At 43.3% G+C, this 9,234-nt stretch overlaps 1 pseudogene; it reads left to right on the top strand.

Moving 5' to 3' along the window:
* The first annotated feature begins 4,985 nt into the window (after positions 1-4,985).
* Positions 4,986-8,750, top strand: LOC123172228 (uncharacterized; annotated as a pseudogene).
* Positions 8,751-9,234: the final 484 nt, after the last annotated feature.

Raw genomic sequence — 9,234 nt, 5'->3', positions numbered from 1 at the left:
CGAGCGCGGTCGTCGGGGCAAGCGGCGGGGCGCTGCGCTGCCCCGATCCGATCGGGGAAAGGGAGAGCGGCGTGGGGCGGGGAAGTGGGGATCGATCCCGATCCAGATCGGATCGGGAGAGGGATGGTGGGAGCGAGTGGGGAATGGTTAGGGTTTCGGGTGTCGTGGGGGGGGGGCATGTGTAGGCCAGGGGTGGGTGTGGGCCGGCCTGGCAGGCCACTGGTTGGGCCGAGGCCCAGTTGGCCTGGGGGATTTTCTTTTCCCCCCTTTTTTTTTAGTTTTCTTTTCTGGTTTTGTGTTTTCTTTTCTGGTTTTTATTTTACTTTCTTTTAAGTTTACCTTTTACTTAATATTAAAATGATCCCTAAATTAGTAATACCATGAAACCACTGCCACAAAAGGTTTTATCCCAAAACAATTTAGTTTAGTATTTTATTTATTTATAAAAGCATTTAAATATCGGTTTTGCTACTGTTTTATTCATTTAGATTAATTACACATTTTATAAGAGTGTGGTTCCTCCACCATAATTACCTATGTATTATTTGGTTCACTCTGAACATTTAAATTTTAATATTTGAAAACTTTTATTGTTTACTCGATTTTTGAATTTGAAATTCGAACTAGGTTCCGAACTAACGCGAGTTTATCCACAGTAACCGAGGTGACGTGACATCATTAGCGGGGATTACTGTAGCTTAATTACCCGGGCGTCACACTCGGCCAGGTCCCAGAAGCGGCTCCCCGTCCAGCGCGGCGCCGCCTTCGTACCCGAGGTCGCCACCGGGAACGCCCGCGCCGACCGGCCCGGCGTCCTCACCAGCGACCAGGTCGACGGCTCGTCGGGGCCGACGAGCAGATCCGCAGCGCTCGCCGTGTCGCCATCCGAATCGCCAATCCGTACCAAAGCCGTTGGACTCCGCATACTCCACTCGCTCTTCAAGGACAGCTACAACTGACTACAGCCATGCAAAAATCGCGTTTGCAATCGTTGTTGGGCCAGGACGTCATATCCTAAATTCTAGTAATCCACATATCGTATATGTGTCATACTCCGGTGTTGCAGCACACTGTTTTGACTATCAAGATTGTATATAATCTTGGACGGAGATGATCTAAATATCAAAGTTGCACATTTCGATGATACAAAGAACTTTCATGTTGAAGATTTTAAATTTAAGGCTATTTTAGTTACACTTTTTTCCATGCCAAAATCTGATGGCAACAATAGTGAGCACTTTTCTGACATTAATAAATTAATAGACTCGAGATATATTTATTTTAGTTTTTTCTTTTGACATTTTCATGGTTAAAAATCTTCGTGCAGACATAGCGCGTGCACATAGAACATGATCACGTAGTACATATGTTAATATTTTTACAGTAAAAAAAAATTGTCGCCCAAAGCGTATCTTCCCAGTAGCCTGTTGTGAATGACCGTGTATCGTAGGCCTGACGCCTAGTCCTGTGCAAAGGCGTGAGGACTATTTCTCCCATTCAACGAGGTTGAAGGGATCTCTCGCAGAAGCGTTTGTATTAATCGGGCCGACACATTACTCGCACCTAAAAGAGAAAATACATAAGAAAAAGCGCAGCGACGGGGAGTGGGTTCTGACGCGTAGTCCTATGCAGTGGCGCGAGGACTGTTTCTCCTGTTCAGCGAGGTTGAAGGGATCTCTCGCTGAAGCGTTGTATTGATCGGGCCGGCCCATTACTCGCACCTAAAAGAGAAAATACATAAGAAAAAGCGCAGCGACAAGGAGTGGGGCCTGACGCCTAGTTCTGTGCAGTGGCGCGAGGACTATTTTTCCCATTCAGCGAGGTTGAAGGGCTCTCTCGCTCAAGCGATGTATTAATCGGGCCAGCCTAATACTCGCACCTAAAAGAGAAAATACACAAGAAAATACATTGCTAGCCACTAGGATAGCATGCATCTCATGTCAAACTCCAAGGCGCTAAGTACTTGATAGGTTTTTCTAGGTATTTTTCTTTTTCTTTTCTTTTATTTGCTTTTCTTTGGAGGGTTTCCCTCCTTTTAGTTTTCTTTTATTTATATTCTTTTTTCTTCTCCATTTTTTCCTTCTTATTCCTTTTTCATTTGTTTCCTCGTTTTCTTTTCATTTTATTTTTTGTTTTATTTTGTTTCTTTTTTGGTTTTCATTGTTTCTTTTGGTTTTCTTTTCCATTTTTTGTTTTTTGCTCTTATTTTTTCTTATGTTTGTTTTCGTATTCACTCCGCATTTTTGTGTATTTCAAAAACATTTTTTAATAAGCAATTAAATTCTTTTGTATACACGTTCGACATTGTCTGGACACTTAGTTAACATTTTTCAGATACTTTTTCAACATTCGAAAAATTATCAACATTTTTCAATTATTAATTCAACATTTTTCAAATACCCGCTCAATATTTTTTAATACTTATTCAACATTTTCCAAATACTTGTTAAAATTTCTCAAATACTTCTTCAAAAAATTTCAAATAATCATTCAACAAGTTTTATCACTTATTCAATATTTTTCGAATAATTGTTCAACAATTTTAATATGTATTCAACATTTTTCAAATATTTGTTCAATATTATTTAATATTTATTCAACATTTTTCAACTACTTGTTCCAGATTTTTCAAATGTGTTTTTGAAGAGTGTTTTAGTAATATATATGCATTATATTTTAATTATAAAGAAAAGTAGAAAATAAATCAAAAAGATAACTGAAAAGAGAAACAAAAAAAGGGCCCTCTTGCGTTTGAGAAGTAGGCGCGCCTGTGTCGAGGCGAGGATCATATTCCCTGCATGGGTCCGGGATAGTAACCAAATGCGCACCACCGCCACGGTAAAGAGCAGGCCCGTTAGTCTAGCTCTTTTTCTGTGCGTCCTTTTGTTTTAAATTCTCCTTTTTATCTTATCAAATCGGCAAAGTCTTTAATGTATTCATGAACTCTTTCGAAAAATCATAATTGTTTTAAAATTCATGAACTTTTTGAAATCATGTACTCCCTCCGTCCCATAATATAAAAGCGTTTTTGACACTACAAAAACACTCATATATTATGAGAAGGAGGGAATACAATTTTTAAATTCATCATAAAATCGAGAACAATTTACGAATTCATGCTTCTTCAAATATGCTAAATTTTCTCAAATTCATGAACCATTTTCAAACTGATGAATATGTTCTGAAATCCATGATTATGTTTTCAAATATGCTTTTTCAAATATTTGAACGTTTTTTTAGTTCGTGAACACTCTTTCAAATTCGTGAACAATTTTTAAGTTCATGGTTTTTCAAATATGCAAACATTTTTAAATTCATAAAAAACTTCAAACTAGTGAATATTTTTAAATTCATGCATTTTGTGAAATTCGTTAACTTTTTTCAAACTTGTGAATATATTTTAAAAATTTCTGAACCTTTTTTGAACTGTTGAATTTCTTTTGAAATTCATGAACATTTTTTAAATTTATGACTTAAAAACATGTTTAACTTTTTTTGAATCAACGATTTATTTTTTAAAGTAGCGAACATTTCTTAAATTTTTTGAACGTTTTTTGCAATTTGGGAACAGGGTCTTAAATTCATAAAAAAAATATGAATTCGTGATAATTGTTTGGGTTAGAGAACGTTTTTTAGATCGAAAATATTTCTTAAATTCGTGAAGGTCCTTTTGAATATATAAACTGTTACTGAGAACTGACACATTTTCCGAAATTGTGAACACTTATAAAAAAAACCTTGAATCTTTTTTCAAATCCAGGAACATTATTCCAATTCGCAATATTTGAAAATTGAAACAACTTTTGTAATGTGGGAACAATTGTTAGTTTTGTGAACATGTAAAAAATATCAAAACCTTAAACATTTTCTGAAGTTCAAAACTTTTTTTGAAATCCCAAACATTTTTTTAAAGAAGCAAAAAATAAGAAAAAAGAAGGAAGAAAGCAAGGGCGTGCCCTGCCCCCCACACATGGGCTGACCCACAAGCTTGCGTCGGGAGCGGAGGTTGCACGTTTGTGCGTAACCCATTGCTTTCTAGGCGCTAAATAGGATGTCCCGTGCCGCTTGTTGGCATGCGGAGAGAATTAATCCACCATGTTACCATTCACTTACACTTCATGTCATCGTCCATTTTGGCAATAAAAGGAACTTTCAAAATTTGACATCCATGATAGAGAGAATCTTTCATGAGGAGCGCTTACAAGCTCGTCTCCGAGGAAAGAGTTCGCACTATGAGGTGCGCCATGAGCAGGGCATTGGACGACCATCGTGTTGTTTGGACGATGTTATGGAGGTGCCCTGCTCCTCATAGGGTACGGATGTTTGCCTGACGACTAGCTACCGATTCTCTTGCTACTATGGAAAACAAATGTATCCGCCACCTGACCTCTGTTGTTTGTGGCATATATGGGGTGGAACGACACCTACCATACTTTCTGCACATGCCTAATAGCGGTGGCTCTTTGGAATGCCATGTTGGACTCTTGGCCACTCCCGGAGCTTGCATGTGTGCAAAATATCGGCTCGAAATGGCTACACTGTCTCCTGGACAAACACATAGAGACGAATCAAATGGTGATACTCATGATGTTTTGGGGCGCTTGGCACCTGCCGGAACGAGGTGACCCACTCCAAGCCGACACCACCTATTAAAGCTTCACGTCGTTTCCTCGATAGCTACATGGAGTCATTGCTTTGGATCAAGCGGCACCCATCAGGAGACATTGTTAAAGGTAAAATGGTCCTCACTTGTGATAATAGGCCCAACATATGCAAAGCGACCCCGACAACGACGACTACAAACTCCTACGACGGAGCAATTGTCCAAGCCTCCAGCTGGCTTGGTGAAGCTATATGTGGACGGTTCCTTCATAGAATCTTCCTCCATTGGAGGAGCGGGCATGGTGCTGCGAGATGCGTAGGGTACTATAATTGTTTCATCGTGCAGATATCTGTTATCCTGCTCATCTCCTCTTGAAACTGAAATGGTAGCATGTATGGATGGAGTGGCGCTGGCGCTGGAGAGATGTTCATCCCCTCTCATTGTAGAGCTTGACTGTCAGCAAGCCGCCATGTACATCCAGGAGGCCGGCGCCAATCATTCATCTATAGCCTCCATGGTCGGCGAGATTAAAAGGTTACTTCAGGAAAGGGAAACTAAGACTGTTACTATCAGTTGGCGAATTAATGACGGTGCCCATTGTTTGGCAAACATGGGGAGATGCTCACAACGCACGGTAGTTTGGCTCGGCTCAGGGCCTGATGCTGTTGCAAGCAAATGCCAAAACGAGTGTAACATCCCGATTCAATAATATAAACTTGTGTTTCCCTTGAAAAAAACATAATAGAGATAACCATAACACCTAAATCGATCATATAGTTATATTAGTTTTTTTTTCCTTTTGACCTTTTCATGACTGAAATTTTTCGTGCAGACATAGCATACGTACATACAACATAGGCACGTACATGCGAACCAACCTATATTTGGATGATTCGAAAGACAGTGGTGTCCCAGCCCATCAGGGTTCAAGTCTAGATTTGACACCCGTGCTCGTATTTTTCTGGATTTATTCTAGACCTTCTGGCAATGTGTGTTTAGTTCGGGGAGACATTCCCATCGAGTAGCAAGGCGGTGTGACGATTTTGTTAATATTAAGATGATATGTCGGCTCAGTCTCTCGGAGATGCTCGTAGGGAGAGGTGTGTGTCCGTGTATTCATAGGGACGGGTATATGTGCCTATGTATGAACGTTTGCGACTGTACTGTGTTATGAAAAACATAGACACCTTGTTTATGCTAATATTTTTACGTTGCATGTCCTAATAGTTTTACAATATGGGCATGTACAATGGTTGATAAGATAGTTTTATCTTAGGTCTTGCATATAATTTAGAGATGCCAAAAAGATGTCTATAATGGTTTATTTCTTAGCCTTATCTTTAATAACTAGTTATTCCTAAAAACTGGTGAGACATATTGTGCTAAGATATCATCTCTTGTCCTCTCTTAAATAAGAGAAGACAAGCCTTTTCTTATGAGTTCTCTCTTCTCCACCTCATCATTTATCCTACATGGCACTCCTAAGATAGCACCATTGTACGTGCCCTAAAACATCATTTTTGTGGCCCAAAGCAGAGTAAAGTCTAAAATAAACCCTATCTTTGTAGAGGCATACGTAAATGAACCTTCAACTTCAAATCCCTGAAGTTGATACCCTAACCTCTCTGATCCCGGTCTTTTCAAACCCTAGATACGTTTGGCGCACTGGGAAATGAAATGATCCCAGCCGGGTTCATCAGCTACTCTCGCTGACAGTATGGGCCCACAAGTCAGATTCATCTCTCACCTCTTATCTTCTTCTTCCTCTATCCTCTGTTCTCCCGATCCCCTTTTCCTCTCCAGCTCCCAACACCCTTCCCTCTCCCCTACTGATCCCTCTTTCCTCTCCTACAAGGCTGGCCGAGCCGTGAACTGGTTGGTGTTGACAGCCGAGTCGACTCGTCAGGCCGACGACCAAAGGCGACGGCAGTTGGAGACCTTCGTACGGTGGGGCTATATAGAGTGGTGGCGGCGAGCGGCGGTGTTAGGTGCCCTCCTAACCGGTGCACATACTTGGGCTGGCCCGTGGACATCATATGGGCTGGTCTTGGCTGTGCACACGTTGAAGCGTTGCTGGCTATAAGTAAGTGGAGAGGAGGCAACGAGGAGGGTATCCAGTGGATCATGGCAAACGGCACCCGGCGGCTCCCTTCTCCTACCTCACGCTCCCTTCCACCTCTTCTTGTATCCATTACATGTACCTTGAACTGAAGCCTGTATCCCTTGTAAGCGAGCAATAGATCGAGAGAGAGAGACTAGTAGTACCTAACATCTGGTATTCGGAGCCAGTCCACCATCCATTCCGCCCCAATCCCCCCCAGTCATCGCCTTCTTCCTATTCGACAAAATGACTAGCCACCAAATGTCCTCAGATCAAGTTCTCAGCACGGTGGTGGAGCAAGTGATTTACCCTATCACTACTAATGTATTGTATTCCCTCTTCACTACTTTTGGTGTAGAGCGGTTGGTGGTGTATCCCCAAACAAAATCAGAGGATAGAGAGCCTTGTGTAGTAGCGGATGTCCGATTCACTCCGGCGCACGCGGCGGCGCACACATTCGCATACTGGGATGGCCAATGCATCTACTACCGGTGTTGTCGCCTATAGATGTGGTGTGCTACACTCGACGTGTTGCCGGCCCCAGCGTATCCTTCACCCACCGTCGTCAAGGACAACTGTGACACTGTCGTCGACCTCAACAACTCCACTGTGGCCATCTCTGGTCATGACGGCAAGTCCGTCGGGGCCGTCAACATCCTTGCGGCGGTCAGCACCAGCACGCCGCCTCACGTCCATGATACATCGCCCAAGTCTTGCCTCAACAGCAACTGCCACGTCCCTATCGCAGGCACGGACGAGTACACATTGGTGGTGGCAATTCCAGAAGTTGTCACCAAGCTCGCCGTCTTCCCTGGCGTCCCCTCCACCACCAAGGCCCAAGAGGTCCTCGAGGTCATCCATGGCGCTCCCCCTGCCTACATCACGATGGCACACATCACCTGTTCGACGGATGGCTCGAACCAAGTTATCACCACCAACAGTGTCAACAAGGTCACCACCAATCTCCTCAAGCCTGCGGTTGACCTCAACGACAACGAGGTTGAGCAGCTCGCACCTGTACGGCCAACACGCTCCATCAGCACGGGCACCTTCTCCATCACCGAGGAGGTCGTTCCTTCCTAGGCATCCACCATCGACATCGATTCCAAGGATGGCGTGTAGGAGCTCGATGCCTCACTTTTGGTCTCCATCAACACCTTCCATCTTATGACAAACAAGGTTTTAGCCATCAAACTGATGCAGCTGTTCGTGGAGCATGACGTGGATTTGCCACCCACAAGGCACCACGGGCTGCGGATAGGTCTGATGCCATGGACATCACTTTGGGGAGACCTTTCAGATGGCAGGCAGGTACGACCCATCCCTTGGCCTTCGTTTCCTGTGAAGAAGTTCATGGAGCATCCATTCCAGTTTGTCCAATTGCTTGATATGACTAGTAACACCTTTCATATGGAATCATGTCACGCTGGAGAACTTGTGGGCAATTACACCATAAACCGCATCCGGATAACCTCTATCGAGCCCTTGTGCTTATGGTCTTTGCAACAGAACAATGTTGGTTTGTGTCACCGTAAGCACGCCAAGCTATTTTCTTACAGTAAACAGTGGCCTTCGGAACATGGTACATGCACTATTATTCTTGCTCTAGGAATGCATAATTCGGGTCTTGCTCCTATGGCTGTACATCAGTTTTGGCGTGTGAAGAAACACAGTGCTTGGAACAAGACGAGCAGTTTTGGTTTTCAATTAATACAATGTGGGCCAGTGCTATCTTTTGATCTAGCTAACATCACTGAACAAGGGCAGCACACTTTATTGGTTTCCGCCGAACCAAGCAATTGTTGTGAGGTTGGGTCAAAGAGAGTGAAATTCAACACTCTGTTTGTGTTTCCCTAATTGCTGTAAACATTTCCCATGAAAAGTTGCATGGCCACTTAGTTCTAAGAGGAAAACATCTGCTAGCAGGCCTTGTCTTATGCCATGGTCGCCATTTGCTTGCTCTCCTGAAGAAGTGATTCTGAAGCATATAGGGCTGCTACCGTAGGTTACATATGCGATGCAGTATTTTTCTGTAACGCCCCAGATGTAACTTTCCATATTTGTATCCAACTCTTGCCGTCTCCGGCGCCAAGTTATATTTATTTCTCGGGTTTGGGTCTTTGTCTCCGTGTGTTGTTTTTCTTTTTCGTGCATCTCTTATCATGTCATCACGTGCATTGCATTTGCATACATGTTCATCTCATGCATTCGATCATTTTCCCCGTTGTCCGTTTTGCATTCCGGCGCTTCGTTCTCCTCCGGTGGTCATTTCTACCTTTCTTTCTTGTGTGGGGTTTAAACATTTCCGGATTGGACCGAGTCTTGCCAAGCGGCCTTGGTTTACTACCGGTAGACCGCCTGTCAAGTTTCGGGTCATTTGGACTTCGTTTGATACCCCAACGGTTAACCGAGGGACCGAAAAGGCCTCGTGTGTGTTGCAGCCCAACACCCCCCAAATTTGGCCCAAAACCCACCAAACTCTGCTCCATGTCCTAGAGCGTTCGATCACGATCGTGTGGGCGAAAACCGC

The sequence above is a fragment of the Triticum aestivum genome, unplaced genomic scaffold (genome assembly GCF_018294505.1).
Source record: "Triticum aestivum cultivar Chinese Spring unplaced genomic scaffold, IWGSC CS RefSeq v2.1 scaffold19466, whole genome shotgun sequence".
Taxonomy (NCBI): domain Eukaryota; kingdom Viridiplantae; phylum Streptophyta; class Magnoliopsida; order Poales; family Poaceae; genus Triticum; species Triticum aestivum.
Note: the sequence above shows the minus strand (reverse complement) of the source record. Positions and strands in the feature narration are given on the sequence as shown.